The following is a 16,603-nucleotide window of genomic DNA, read 5'->3' on the forward strand; positions in this document are numbered from 1 at the left end:
CAGTTCCTCTCCTCTCTCTCCCTGTCCTCATCCTGCAGGTGGTGACTCATCTCCATCCCATGTTCCTGCAACACCTGCTGGTCCCATATAGCATGAATTCTGTATTACAGCTCAACTCCATGAACTTCATGCAACAACATGTTCCTGCCTACACCCCCCCCCCCCCTCCAATGCCTGCCTGCCTGTCTCTCTCTCTCTCTCTCTCTCTCTCTCTCTCTCTCTCTCTCTCTCTCTCTCTCAACCCAACCGGTCGAGGCAGATGGCCGCCCCCCCTGAGCCTGGTTCTGCTCGAGGTTTCTGCCTCTTAAAGGAAGTTTTTCCTTGCCACTGTTGCCAAGTGCTTGCTCATCGGGGGATCTGTTGGGTCTCTTTAAATAAATTTATAAAGAGTTTGGTCTAGACCTGCTCTATATGTAAAGTGCCTTGATGTAACTTTGTTATGATTTGGCGCTATACAAATAAATCTGATTTGATTTGATTTGATTTGATACCCAACATGAAGGTGTTACATGAATTTTAGGGTGCGGTTTTTCATGACAAAAGCATATGAATACGAGAACGTGTGTTTGAAAACATATTTCATTATTGTGGAAACAAATCTTCCTGACATGTCACCACTTTTTTAGCCTTGGATGCATAATGTCACAGCTAGGGTTGGGACCCGGATCCAGTTCTCTTTTGAAACTGGGTCTAAAATTCTGGTTCCAGAACTGCTTCCATCACGTATGGGTTGATGGTTCTCCCCAAACGGGTATTAGATTATTGGCAGCTGTGTAATTCTTCTTCCATTTGGCTGTGCCTGTGCATTGAAGTGACTGTGCTGATGTCACGTCCATCTATATAAGTGAATTGAATGGATCCACCCACTGATCTCTTAGATCCCAAGTGTCGGTCGAGCAGAACAGAGGCAATGAGCTACAAAGCAAGTCAGAAAACATCTAAGGTATGGTTGTATTTTAACAATTTTAAAGAAAACGAGGCAAAGTGTATGAAGTACAATATAGTAATCACTTGCACTGGTGGTGACACATCCGCTATCATGAAGCTGTGGCGCTGGTGCATGCTTTTTCAAGCTGTAGAACATTTCCCTGAGATAAACGTGCTTTAGGAGATATTTCATCAGCCAACAACCTCATGATTGTACTGTGTAACTGTTACAATAAAGTTTTTGTATTTGTAAGATTGCATTTGTATTAATTATGCACTTGTATAAGTAATGTAAAAATCCTAATGAGTCCCAACTGGAGTCCCAGCCCAAGTTTCTTCAGTTGTTTTATTCCTTCATGTTGTTTCCTGTTTTACTTTGAAACTCAAATCTCCTCTAATTTCAGATCACATCCCTTCCTGCCCTTGTGTGCTTTAACTCCCTTTTGATGGCTTCACTTTTGTCTGATTGTCTGTCCTGCCCTGATTAACCTCACCTGTGCCTTGCCATCCTTCCCCTCACCACAGTATTCAGTGTCTGTCTTCTTTTCTCTCTGTGCCAGTTTGTCTTAGCTCCCTGTGTGTTGATGTTCTAGCCGTTTTGTTTTTGTGACCAGAGGCGCCGAAACAATAATAGCTGGAGAGGGAGCATTACCCAAAATTATGGTCATGCCATCCACAGGCAACACTGGGCGTACAGCGACAGCCACTTCACCCTGAAACAAATCACAACACAACATCATTCTATGCTGAGGCACCTGAAAAACTTGCAGCCCAATACCCAGCACCAGAAAACAAGCCATAGTGTATGAAGAGAGAATTGTCATAGTCCAGACGAGAAAAGGCTTGAATGATATGTTCCAGATCTATGGGCGATAATACTGATCTAATCTTAGTAATATTTCTGGAAAGCTGGAAAAAGCAGGATTGGACGAGTTTGTTGACATGGTTATAAAATGTATGTTTTCAAAAATAACACAGATTCCTAACATGCGGTCTAAGGTGGCAAGTGGGCCAAGGTGGGGATGAATATTGTTGATGATTATGTCAGAGGCAATGAGGAGGAATTTAGTTTTATCTGAATTAAGTCACAGGAAAATGAGTGACATCCAACTGTTTATTGCATCTTAACAGATATGGAGAGCGTTGATCGTACTATAATTACCTGGTTTTATAGAAAAAGATCGCACAAAAGTGGTATAAGATGCAACCAAAATGACTGATTATTTGGCCTAGGAGAAGAACGGAGAATAAAATTGGACTGAAGACTGATCCCTAGGGGACACTATATAATAACGGAGCAGACAAAGAGATGAAGTTCTCAAAACGGACAAAAAAAGATCAATGTGAGAGATAGGAAGCAAGCCAATCAAGAGCAGAAATGTCAGAAATGCCAACACAATTACTTAGTACATCAATAACTATATAGTGAGCCATAGTGTAAAAACCAGTGCTTATATTGAGGAAGCTCAGGGTGGAATACTCTCCCTGGTCAGCCTGTATCAGGATGTCACTAGTGACGCTTAAAAGTGCAGTTTTTTTGGCGAAATCCAGATTGAAATGTATCAAAAACTGTATTCCCTTCAACAAAATGGAGAAGTTGATCAGCAATGACTTTTTCAAGTATTTTAGAGATCAATGATAGCTTTGAGATAGGTCTCAGATTACTTCGACTAGTTGGATCGAGACCAGATTTTTTAACAGAGGGTGAACACCAACAGATTTGAATTGATCAGGGACGATACCAGAGGTCAGGGACAGAAAAGGAGGGAAAAGGAGTTTGCAGGAAGATGGGCGCAGATGAGAAATTGTTTCCATCAGGTCATTTAGAGTGATGGGGGCAAATTGTGTGAGTGAATTTTGAACAACTGGGTCGACCTAACAAAGTTGGTGGGGATATGATGTTGGATCTGATAAGATCGGTCTTAGATAGGAAATATAATTAATAAGGTTAACAGTCATAATTCGAGGTGGCAGAGATGGCAGGGGGAATATGGCACGGTACAAGGTGGTTGATTGCACAAAACAGAGCTGTGACATTATGTTTATTGGTGATGATTAGGTCAGACAAATAAGCTGTTCTTTCATCCTTGCTTTTTTTCTTTTTTTGTTTTTGATTGCGAGATGAAAAGAGGTCTTTTTCAACTGCTTTTCCAAACAATAAATTGCAATTCATGCCACAAATCAGCAAAACCTCCCTAACCCCCCGGAGAGGGGGATTAGGCAGGCAATATCCAGGCCAATAAGGACACAAGGATTGATACAATTAGAAATTGGATATTTTGATCAAATAAGAGACTGCAAACACGTCGAACTGATTCCCCCCGCAAGAAGAGGACTTCACAGCTGTTCGAACCAATTTTTGCAGAGAAAACTGTACTAAACGATATATTTCACTTTGTTTTAGATACAATTTTAAACTTGGGTCCAAACCTGCCCTTGTTATGCCGTGAAGCTGGAGGGAGAAATTTGATTGGGCCAAATTCGTGCTGACAACCAGACTATGCCTGTGGGTTTGCCCCCAATAAATAATCAATAAAAATTTTTTAATGGGTATAAATTAAAACAAAAATTGGAGAGAGAGTTCTGGAGCTGTGAAGAGGAGAGCTTCCCCAGGAGACCTGACGGAGCAACAACAAGAAATTCAGAAGTCAGAACTTAGCTTCTAAAATACAAGGGCTAAGTTCCAACTTGAAGCCAGTGCTGCTTGCTACCAGAACAAGTTTGGCTGCACTGCACTCAGCCTCCAGCCTCAAGTTGCTGTGGTAACCAGGGCCACTTGTGCCTCGCGCGGCTCCAATCTGTTTTCCTCAGGAAAGAAAAGAATAATTTGGACATTAACTTAATAACCAAGCTAATTGCACAAAAGACAATATTGCCACTGAAGGGGGACGAGCCAAAACAATAGCCACTTCAGCTGAGAACCAGTCTAGCCTGGGAGGCCGCAACAAAGGACCTCGACGCGGCCACTCTTGTAGGACATCTCCTCTGCCCTTTTCATGGCCAAGTGAATACGCCAACCAAAGTGAGGTTGCGCTTATCTGCTCTCCAGGCTGGTTATTCTTAGTGGTGTAAAACATGGCTATTAAATAATGTTGATCCAAATTTTAGCTTCAAATCCTCTCCTTCCTCAGAAAAATCATATTTGGCAAACAACTTTCCGATCATTCGCCCAAGTCCTCAAGTTAGTTACCAGCTACTTTATTATGATTGTCATATCATGTCATTCCATTTCAACCCAGTCTCACAGGAAATTATGAAACTGTCACATTTTTTAATCTATTGTTTCATGCTCACCAGCATGATTTTCTCCCTTTTTTCGTGCTCCCCAGAATGTTTTTCAAGCTAATGTATTTCAATTGGAAGTTCATTTTGTGTCTACAAGCACGATAGTCATATGCCATGGTGTACAGAAGGGGGTCGATTTTATTTCATTTATGAACCTTGACAACAACTGAGTAATGAATTTAAATCATCGGATATTCTTTATACATCACATTTCGTATTGTATTGATTTGAAATAGTTTTTTTCCGGATTTTAATGTAACGTCCAGCCAGTACATCTTAGAATCAAGGGCCATATTTTGCATCATTTCGTCCCATATTTATGATCTAATGCTTTTACTCCTCTTTCTTGCTGCAGGATTCAGGCATTTAGTGATTAGAAAACTCTTTTATGGGTATTTTGCTTTTTCATTTACTTCACTTTTTTGGGGGGATTTTTTGGAGGGTTTTTTGGTCTTTGTTTTTGAAGGTACTACTGACAATGTCATCTGATATTATTTTAATGTAGTTTTCTCTTCATATTATTGTGGAAGAGTCCGATATTCTCAGTCCTTCCCCCCGCAGTTCCACCTTTTCCTGCACTTTTCCCGCGAACCCTCCTCCAGGTAAGATGTTCATCTGCAAGGTGTTTTGTAAGCTGATGCGTTACTTTGCTATTATTCACATTGTTCATATATTGAAGGAATGATTAAGAATGGTTTCATTACTAAACACAAGACTATGAAAACAATCTTCTAACTTGTGAGGGAAGAAATAGCCATATCTTGTAACTTTTCTCTTGCTAGCTTAAGTTTACTATGTTAACAGTTACTGTACGAACGTGGAGCATCACCAAAGGAGTATGTGATCTGCAATAACATGAGGCATAATGTCTCATTAGGCAACCTGAAACGTGACCTTTGGTATTCATTCAAAAGATGGGGAAGTCATGTTTCAACCACTTTTTAAATCTTTCTGTGTAAATGGAAACAGCTAGACTATAGCTAGCTTACAATACTATTATTTGTCTCTGTTCTCCTTTTTTGTTTCTCTTAACCCCGATAACAGACCCTGCATATAATCCACATATAAACCCAAAGGCACTTTTAAGAGCCATCTTCTATCTATCTATCTCTCTATCTACCTATCTCTCGCAGCTTGATAGCCATTTGTGTTTGTTTATTTGTTCGTCTGTATCAGTCTGTGTTGTAATGGACAATACCCTTGACCCCAAAAATCCTCACTACAAAGAAGGGAAGCGAATGGCTTTGACCACACTCTCGTTGAAGCCAGGGTTAGTATTTACAACCATATTTTACCTGAGTATACATGTGGGTGACAATTGGCCTAATTGAATTGAGGCCACAGTCAGACTTTTCATGACTGTATTGCTTCTGCAGTTGTGAAATCTATATGCAAAATATTGGAGAGCAGGTTTTCCAACAATATTGTTCAAAGAAGGAAATTTTGTTAAGGGTCAGATAGTGAATAAATCCCTCAATTCAGTAGATGTTGAGGTTTGATTTGGTTTGTCACCTGTTTTTGTTGTACATTTAACTATATCAGTTTGACAAAACTTTGATCAACACATAGAAAGCTTCTCAGATGAGGAAATGGGCATGCTCTGGAAGAGACTCTCCATCAAAATCTAAGAGGACAAGGCAAGCCCAGGTGGAAGCGTGGTGGGCAACGCAGAGCCTCGGCTACAGGTTGTTTAAATTGTAGAAGTACTGAGGAGTAGATCACAATTTTTTTTCATTGGCATTGCAGTAAATTCATAACCAAGTATTTCATGTTTGTCTGATTTTATCCATTGTTAATTTCAATGTAGGTATAAAAAACCTGATTGCAGGACTCATCGATTCTTATTCCTCTGTGCTTATTTTCAATTGCACAGCCTCCAACAGCTCCCTTTCATGCAGCTTAGAAAATCGGCCTACTTTACCCTCAGCAATTCCTCTGGCGAAATTCGGAACAGTGATGAACAGTGATGAACGAATTTATCTTCAAATCCATCCATCCATCTTCAACCACTAAGATAGACATTGAAAGAAACTTTAAACTCTAATGACAAAATATTAAATTGGTAAACAATACTAATAATTAGTCAGTTCCATGGTGATTAAAATAAGTGTATAAGTGTTGAATTGTTTTAATGGTTGTTATCTAAATCGGTTAGAACTGAAGTTAGTCCCTGTGTCGGAAGTGAGGCAGAGAGCCTCAGAGCGCTGGAAAGAGTCAAGACCATACAACCTCCAATGCCTCATAGAGAAACATGCTGGTGGTCATCCTGTGTGTTTCCTCTGCAATGAGCCTGCTGTCATTAGGTTGGTATTCTTAAATACTAAACTTTTTCATGGTGGGCTTTTTAGTGTGTAATTATTGTTTCTTTTGGGCTGGTATAAAACTTGAAAATTAAAAAAAGCATCCCATAGCAATTTAGAAAATCTATTTAGGACCCCCTCCGCCCAATTGTAAAAGGCTTTTTTTTTTTTTAATCCCCAGTTGGATGCTGCCTGACTGGACTCAGTGCCGCCAGACCCATCGGCCACATACCCACTACTATACTATTTTGCTATATTGTTGTTAGAATAAATGTACATAGAATGATTATCACAGTATTGCTCTACTTTTACTAACCCTGCAGGAATGCAGAAACTTGTGTTTTTCTTACAGGAACTGAGATCATACCTGACGGGAGATAAGTAACGACCTTCGAAGAGGAGCCTGAAACCAGATTACTTTGGTTATGAACTAGCTCCTCAAAGTGTTCAGAGGCGTAACTTGAATATGATTATACAACAAGCATCTATTCATCTACTATGTTGCAGCTGTGTATTCCCCGCCCTTTAGAGTTGCAACATCCTGTAACTAGGGACCACCCTAAGGAAATAAAGAAGGGAGAACGGAAGAGATATGTCAGAGCAGTTAGAGAATGTAACTGAACATATCTCTGTCTGTTCTCCTTGCAAGTAAAAATGAGCACTGTTGTCCTTTGTCTTTCTTCCCTGTGTGTTTAATAATGTTCTAGGTGGCTTAAACCTGACAATTGTTCAGGTATATACTGTGTCCAAGGGAGTGTCTATAGTCTTCAGAAATAAAATCCACAGTGTGCACATGAATGGAAGTCATGTATTGTTACTGTGTTACTTTGACACTTATTGAATATCATAAGTGTGTCTTAAAATGTATTATTGAACATTTAACTTACCTATGTACTATACATGTATATTCCCTATTATACAATTTCATATAACTTTATTAGATAAAATTAGTTTTGCATCCACAGGCAGTGTTGTGTAATGAAAAATTGACACAGACACTAAAACATGACACTATGAAATCAAATAATACACACATATAACTACAACTATCACTGAAACTCTCTGTCATCCCCCACTTTAGACAAAGGGCAATTTACAAACCCCACCTTGAGGAGGGGTGGGGCTGGCGATTGTACCGGACTGGATAGCAGCCAACATATTTATGACGCTAGGCTAAAATGTAATAATCATTATGAGGGTGAGTATATGGTGCTATGAGTTTATATCCAACATGTCAGTGTTTACAAAGTCAACATCTAATCTGTCTATACAAATGAAAGTTGGTGAAGTGCCTGTTTGGAGCACAGTGCTGACAGTGAGTTTCCCCATCATTAAACTTGGTCCACTATCCGATCCTCACTCACTCACGTTGTGACAGCGGGAAAAATTCTCTGGGACATTTAAGGCATATATCTGTGTATATTCTATAATATGTTATTTTGCTTTCTTCATCCGTCTCGTTTCAGTTTTTGCCGGTGCACACCCGGTGTTTCTCTCAAGCTTGCTCACTCTTTCACTGTCGATTGGAATATAAATGAATGTTATAGCTATGAAAATAAAAATACGCAAAAACCCACAAAATTGAAATACTGCTGAGAAACTAATAGTTACAAAATCCTAACGACACTGAATGCATCTCCATCAGGCAAGCATAACTATCTGAAGTCACGTCTGAGAGACGTCTACTAAACCATAATAAATCTAAACCTGGTAGACCTCCAAGCCTACATAGGTCTGTTGATTTTAGCTGGAGTATATCGATCAAACAGTGAGGCTACAAAAAGTCTGTGGGATGCAGAGTGTGGGAGGCCTATATTCTGGGCAACTATGTCCTGACAACAGTTTCATGTCCTTTCAAGAATTATTCAATTTGATAACAGAGATACACGACCCGTCCGCTGGCGAAATGACAAACTGGAACATTTGGGACCAGTGGGTGGGGCGCCTACCACTTATGTACAATCCAGGCCCTGACTTGACATTTGATGAGTGCCTGGTTCCTTTCAGAGGTAGCCGTTCCTTCAAGGTGTACATTCCAAGCAAACCAGGGAAATATGGAATAAAGATTTGGGCAGCATGTGACGCCAGGAGCAGCTATGCCTGGAATATGCAGGTATACATGGGGAAACCCAGTACTGGAAGGGCCGAAAAAATCCAGGGCATGCGTGTTGTGCTGGGCATGACAACCGGTCTTCAAGGGCATAATATCACATGTGACAACTTCTTCACATCATATGCTCTTGGTCAGGAGCTGCTGAAAAGAAACCTCACCATGGTAGAGACAGTGAGCAGGAACAAGCCTGAACTTCCCCCTGCACTGGTATCGACCAGTGGAAGAGAGGCACTCTCATCAAAATTTGCTTTCGCTGTCACACACACTCTTGTGTCATATGTTCCCAAGAAGAATAGAAATGTCATCCTGATGAGCTCGCTACACAAAGACACCGCTGTCAGCCCCACAGAGGACAGGAAGCCCCTTATGATCCAGGACTACAACAAGAACAACGGAGACGTTGACTGCCTTGATAAGGTAATGTAAAGTTTCATCCATCATGCATTTTATTTAATTTTTATTTATGTGAATCATAGCATTTTGTGTACGACAGATTCAATATTGTTCCCAATCTCTTATTTATTGTTCCTTTTATTGCAGCTTACTGGTACATACACCTGCAAGGAAAGGACAGCCCGCTGGCCTGTGGCACTGTTCCACAACATCCTTGGTGTGTCTGCTTTCAACGCATATGTGATGTGGACAGCCATCGACCCAACCTGGAATCAGGGGAAAAGTTTCAAGAGGAGACTTTTCCTAGCAGAGCTGGGGAAAGCTTTAGTGACTCCTCTTATTCAAAGGCACCAGCACATTCCCTGCACACCAGCCTCTGCCAGTCTGGTTAGGAGTGTGCAAGCCCCAGCCCCAGCATCTGCCCTGGCTGCTCTCCCCCAACAAGGACATGGGCAGAAAAGGAAGCACTGTGAGCTATGTGACCCTAGAGACAACAAAACAAGCCTGAGATGCTGCAAATGTGATGCCTATGTTTGCAAGGCCCACTTTAACCTGAGTGTCACATGCCACTCATGTGCATGAATTCACATGTACACACACACACACACGACTTCATGTTGAGTTTGGTCTTTGGTTTTCCATTTAGTTTTTACATTACATGTTCATTCTGTAATACATTTTCAGTGCCTATTAGTATTTTCACTGCAGTTATTTTATGTCTAATTCTATAAATTCATGTTAAACACTACTTTGAGACATTGTTCACAGCTAAAAAATGTTGAATAAAAATTTGGTGGTGAAAAATGGTTTTTGTGCTAATTTAAGAGCAGTTAAAACAGACCGGTCAATTTTGACTGGGAACACTAAAGTAAGGGGCGGGAGGTGAACACGACCGGAGGGTTAAAAAACAAAAAAATTGAATGTGGAAATGTCCGGAAGTTGCAATACACAGTACAATGCTCCACCATATTGTTTTGTAGTTTCAATGTGTTTTCTCTATTATGTGAAGTCATAACCAGGATTATTGTTGGCTTATTAATAGGTTTTGAGGAAGGGGAACACATTTCACTGTATGCTCTTTATTGATAAAATAGTAAAACCATTTTTTTTAAGATTTTGGTATCATCAGTGTCCCTGCCTATTGACACTGATTCGGTTATAATTGTGTAGATCAAGAGCTTTCCAAAACTGTTGAGCAGAAGGAAACACCCACATGTTCCATTCTGAAATATGTTACTCCCTAGGTCAAGACCTTTCCAATGATGTCTTCATGTCTCCAAGCCAAGCCTCTTTCAGGTGTACTTTCTCAGAGGCCTTAAGGTCCTAGCTAGAGGAAATAAGTCCAAAATTTTTTAAGGCCTATTTAATGGCCAAATATGTTCAAGATATTGATGTTTGCATCCCAAACAGTCAGATTTCAAAATGTGGTCTCAGTTTAGACCCAATCTTCCCCATTAAAATATGTATTGTTGCAAATAAGTATATTTCCCCATTCCCTTACCATGGCCATAAACACAGCCTTGGCCTACCTTTTCCCACATTGACAGGATAGATCAGTGGCTCCCAAACTTTCTCTGCTGAGCCCCCCTTTGGTTCATAAGAAAAATTTTGCAATGTCCAGCTTTGATCTATCTGTATTTTCTCTTGATTGAGGCCACAACAGAGAAGACCTCACTCATCTCACATCAGCAGGATGTGAAAAAAAGAAGTATGGCCTGTGCTCATTTCCTCACATTGTACTGTGAAAAATCTGACCTTTGACAGGTCGTGTTTTGATATAGTTGACTGTGGTGAGCATTCAGGAACACTCTTGTCATTGCTTTAAACCATTTATTGCAACAAATCTTATGCAGTTAGACTTGGCACTGAAGGCTCCTCTCCAGAATGAATGTGATTGGGTAGAGACTAATCTGCTGGCTGTCAGCTGACAACAGCTAGGGGGCACTTGTGACTTCAGTGTCTTCAGGGTATGAATTTGTATATAGGAGATTTATAGGAGAGGATAATTTGTGGAGCTGCCTTTGTGCAATTGTCCCGCGCCATGGGTTTGCATTCATTGTTTGCAGAGTTAAGTAGCAGATCTAAGTGTATTCACGCTGTAACTGTGTCATGCGTGTTACTGTCTGACTTATACAAGTGGAGGCTAGAACAGTGTGGCATGAGTCGGGCCAGCGGGACTCTGTTAGCTGCTCTTCATTGGCTGCCAGTAAAGTACAGAGTAGAATTCAAAATCCTTCTTTTAACATATAAAGCTCTTAATGGCCAAGCTCCATCATATCTCAGAGAGCTCATACTTACTGTCCCAGTGGGCCACTCCGCTCTCTAGATGGAGGTTTAATTGTGGTTCCTAGAATTTTTCAAGAGTAAATCTGGAGGCAGATCGTTCAGTTATCAGGCTCCTCTTCTATGGAACCAACTTCCAGTATCGGTCCGGGGAGTGGACTCTAGTAATTTTCAAGACCAGGCTTAAAACTTTCCTGAATGACAGCTGATAGTTAAAAAGTTAAAGTCTACTACTCTACAGTTTAGCTACGCTGCTATAGGCCTAGGCTGCTGGGGGAAGGACTGAGCTTCTCTCTCTCTCTCTCGCTGTCTGTCTCTCCCTGTCACCCTCTCTCCCCCTCTCCCTCTTTCTCTCTCCCTTCCGCTCGCTCGCTCTCCTTTCCTCCCCCCTTGCATGCGCTGATAAGAACCATCCTTATTAAAAAACACAGTTCTAAGCATTTATACTGCATTTACTAACCATATTCTGCCAAAGTCTCTGTCTCTCCCAGTTCCTCTCCCTGTCCTCATCCTGCAGGTGGTGACTCATCGCCATCCCATGTTAATGCAACACCTGCTGGTCCCATATTTCATGAATTCTGTACTACAGCTCAACTCCATGAACTTCATGCAGCAACATGTTCCTGCCTATACCTTACCCCCAATGCCTATCTCACTCTCTCTCTCTCTCTCTCTCTCCCACTCTCAACCCAACAGGTCGAGGCAGATGGCCCGCCTCCTCTGAGCCTGGTTCTGCTCGAGGTTTCTGCCTTTTAAATGAAGTTTTTCCTTGCCACTGTCGTCAAGTGCTTGCTCATCGCGCGATCTGTTGGGTCTCTTTAAATAATTTTCTTAAGAGTTTGGTCTAGACCTGTTCTATATGTAAAGTGCCTTGATGTAACTTTGTTATGATGTGGCGCTATACAAATAAATGTGATTTGATTTGATTTGACCACTTGGAGCAGGGTGACTTGGACCAACAGGTCCGCTAAAGGATGTTGATGTCTGCAGAGCTGTGAATGGAGTTGAACTGGGAAAGGGGTGAAGTGCATGTGTGTGTTCATCGTTTGTTAATTATGATTATTTCTTGATGAATAGCCACGACACTTTGTCAACCACAAAGGCATCAACATGTATTTTTCAATATTGTGAAAGTAGCTAACTTTAAAAAGGCAATAAAATGTCAAGGACATGAAAACTAGTAATACATCAGCTGTGATATAATAAAAGTGAAGTGTATGCTGAGTTCTCCATCTTATCTCAACTTGAAATAAATATTTCCTTAAACACAGGATAGAAACTTGATATATATGCTGAAAAAAAAATATTCAGACTGAATTTTTTTTAGAAAAAACACAAGAAACTTGTGCGACAAAAAATGGACCAGACTCAGTGATCACCTTCCTCGCAACAAACTTTCACCCTGCTCTATGTTCCCTTACAGATAATATCTAACTAGGCCAGTGAGCGGTGATAGCTATCATGTCTTTGGGGTCATCAGGTGGGAACCTCCTTTCACCGGTGTTTTGTCTAGTTAGGCCCACAACACCTCCAGAAGGATGGACCGTGAACTTTGGCGTCCCAGAGTCACCCCCTAATACCAGCAATCACCACTCCTCACACAAAGACAACTATCTCAAACAGCACGACTATCAACTACTCTAACCTCTCACCAACTGCACCAGTGAAAGCGGGGTGGGGATACAGACCCTGGTTTGGGTTGGGGAGAGAAATAGAAGAGGTAGAGAGAAAAGTAGGGATGGGATACAGACCCTGGTTCGGGTAGGGGGCATGAAAGTATAGAGCGTGCAGGAGGTGGAGGCAATACAAGCTGCACTAGTAGATTCAGCAACTAAACTCACCTAAGCAGCCAAAGCCAACACTCCAACACAGGCCAATTCCCCTAGGCTAACCGCGTGGTGTCAAAGAGGCACAAACACAAAGAACTATTTCAAGCAGCACCACTGTCAACTACTCTAACCTCTCACCAATTGCACCAGTGAAAGCGGGGTGGGGATACAGACCCGGGTTCACGTAGGGGGGAGAAATAGAAGAGGTGGAGATAAAAGTAGGGATGGGATACAGACCCTGGTTCGGGTAGGGGGCATGAACGTATAGAGGTTGCAGGAGGTGAGGACAAGCTACACTAGCAGATTGAGCAAACAAACTCACCTGGACAGTCCTATAATCAAACCAAATCAAACAAATACAGGCCAACTCACCTGGACTAACCGCATGGTCTCAAAGAGGCTCAAACAGGCCACACCCTCCACTTAAATACTTTCTTTCTACTCCTAGACCACAAAATTATATCAGGCCTTCGCTTTGTGCAGGCTATTTCCTGGGGAACAACAAACTTTCCTCCTAAATCTACCTGCATCTCCCAGTCACTAGCATCCTCTAAACTGCTTTGCTTCCTTATTATCTTATTAACTTTCCCACCTTCCTGCACAAACTGTATTGCAACTCTATTCATCTTTGACAACTCCTAAAATTGCCTACCTCTGTATATCTTCAATGCCTGCAGCTAAGCTTTTTAAAACCTGGTTATGTAGCCACGTATATCGGAGAGACTAACCTTACAACCGGACAAGATGTGCTTTTGAGTTGCAGTACCTGAACACAACGAACATAGCGGGTCTCCACTTACCCAGAGTTTTAGGTTCTGGGGAGTTGGCAAGACATCATATATTGTCCCTATCAAAAATCTAATCCTACTTTCCTCCATACTCCACAGCTCTTTCCAACTAAGCTTTTTCTTTTCTACACCTTCCCAGTTCAACCACTGTCCCTGCTTAGCCTGAGCCACTGCCCTCGCACCTCTTAATATTTCCTCCTGTCTTCGAACCTGCTCTACAATTAGATTCCTCTTCTCTTTGGGATCTGCTCTACTCCACACCGGTTTGCCTGAGCCAAGCCCCAAGCCTCCCTGGCCTATCTGTACATTACCCACAATCTCTGTATGCCTAAGAGCTGCTTCTGCTTCCTGCACTGCCATTCTTGGATTCCATTTTCTCCCCTTGGTTGGGTTTGAAACCACCTTACTAACAACCACATCTTTACTCCCAGATAACAGGGGCTCTGTCCTAACCTTAGTACATTTAAACTCCTCCTCTAAACTAGATACTGGGAGCTGAAGTATGCCTTTCCCATACAGTGCCACAGTGCTTAAACATCTCGGAACCCCGAGCCACTTCCTAATGTAAAAGCTTACTAGTCACATCAACATCAACCTAGGAAATAATCCAAACTGCAAACACCACAGCTTCAACTTTCCTGGAAGTCCTGATTTATCTATTCTATCCAGTCCCTCAGCAACATCTTTCCTAAACTGCACTACCTGTTCTGCGTCATGCAAATCTGCTTTGTACCACCTACCTAAACTCTTTACTGGTTTTTCCCTAATTATTGGAATTGCCTCTTCATCTATTCCAAACTTTCGATCACTTAATCTTCCTTAATATTCTCATTCCACATTTTTATTTTTAAAGGAAGTTTTTCCTTGCCACTGTTGCCAAGTGCTTGCTCATCGGGGGATCTGTTGGGTCTCTTTAAATAAATTTATAAAGAGTTTGGTCTAGACCTGCTCTATATGTAAAGTGCCTTGATGTAACTTTGTTATGATTTGGCGCTATACAAATAAATCTGATTTGATTTGATTTGATTTGTTTGGTGCTGCTTTTGAAATAGCCGTACACATATCTGGCTAAATCCTCACACATGCGGTGAAGCTGTTTGCAAGCCAGACTTGCACAACAATGCAATGAGTGACATACAGCGGGTAAAATAAGTATTGAAAACGTCGTGTTTTTTTTTTTTTTTACAAATATATTTCTAATGGTGCTACTGACATAAAATCTTCACCAGATGTCTATAATAACCCATGCAACCCACACATGCAACAACAACAACAACAACAACAAAAAAAAAAAAAATCAAACCTTAGATGTCAATAAATTAAGTTATGTGTGATAAAATTGTTGCACTAGTCGGGGTAATTTGGAGATTGGCAATTAATATCAATGATTATAAAACTTATTATTGATATCTAAAATTATTTACTATGAGTAGTAAATTTCGGGGCACCACCGTGTTACCAGGGACCAATGTCCCAATTAACAAAATCAATAGCAAGTCTCACAAGGGTTAACAGAAGGAGTAAATCCGAGCTCTAGCTGTCATAAATCCAGCAATTGTCACGATTATAGTCACAATAATCATAAATAGTGATGATGTGTGAGGGGAAGAAGAGGAAGGAGAAAGAGATCGCGGAAGACATCAAGACAGTTGATTATTACAATATCACTACACAATAGCCGAGCTGGCGAACGAGTTCACAGGTTGGGTATTGGTCCTTTAACTAGTGATACTGCACAATCATTGATCACGTGACGGCCGGGATTTATGGGATTTAAGGGAAAGAAAACAAAATAAAGCAAACAGATAAACTGAATCCCAAATAAACAAAAGACACGTTAAAACAAAATGCAATGCACACTATTCTAATTGTCTCTGCCCAGACAAGCCTCTTACTTTGGTTGCTCCGCTCCTCCAGAGTGAGGGAGATAAAGGGAGAGAGATCCGCGAGAGTGTCCGCAACGTGTTCTTCAACTCGGTCGAGCTGTCCATGTCCATGTCCTCATATAACGGCAACTGATGAATCCCTTAGCGACAGCGGGGAAATCACAGCCAATTGTATTTTGTTAGCTTCAGGTAACAAAGTTGGAGTGCTGGTCTTCTCAGCACATGGATCAGCTGATCACGCGATGGTCCGCGCTGAGTTTGAGGGGGAAAAAAAGAGGGGGAAAACTAAAATAATAAGAAAACGCAAGTCTGTGCTCATCCCGTGAGTTGAAGACCATGACCCAGGTTTTTGTGGTGGTAGGATTGTTCTTCTCAGAGCACGTCGGAGGCAATCCCAGCACCACCAGACACGGGGAGAACATGCAAACTCCACACAGAAAGGCCCCAGGTCCAAGAACCTATTATTGTGGGGCGAAAGCACTGACCACTACGCTGCCATACTGCCCCTATGAGGACAAATGCAGACAAAATAAAAAGCCCACAATGCATTAAAACTAGACAGTTTTGGTCCAATTTGTTTTGGTTGCTTTCACACCAGAGTTCGGTATGCTTGCATTAATGTGATGTAAGGGACCAAACTCGTTTAGTGTATAGTAAATGCTGCTGGTGTGAAAGCACCCTAAAAGTCACCTTGAAATTAGATCAAAACTCGAAAAGAGACCAATCACAAAGAGAGCAATTCAATGACAGAAAAAAAAATCTTTTAACCATGAAAATTATTTCTCTCAAACCTGGACCA

At 41.3% G+C, this 16,603-nt stretch overlaps 1 pseudogene; it reads left to right on the plus strand.

Annotated features, from left to right (window-relative positions):
- Window positions 1-15,937, plus strand: part of LOC115042185 (piggyBac transposable element-derived protein 4-like) — a 143,505-nt pseudogene extending 127,568 nt beyond the window's left edge.
- Window positions 15,938-16,603: the final 666 nt, after the last annotated feature.

Source organism: Echeneis naucrates, chromosome 4 (assembly GCF_900963305.1).
Source record: "Echeneis naucrates chromosome 4, fEcheNa1.1, whole genome shotgun sequence".
NCBI lineage: Eukaryota > Metazoa > Chordata > Actinopteri > Carangiformes > Echeneidae > Echeneis > Echeneis naucrates.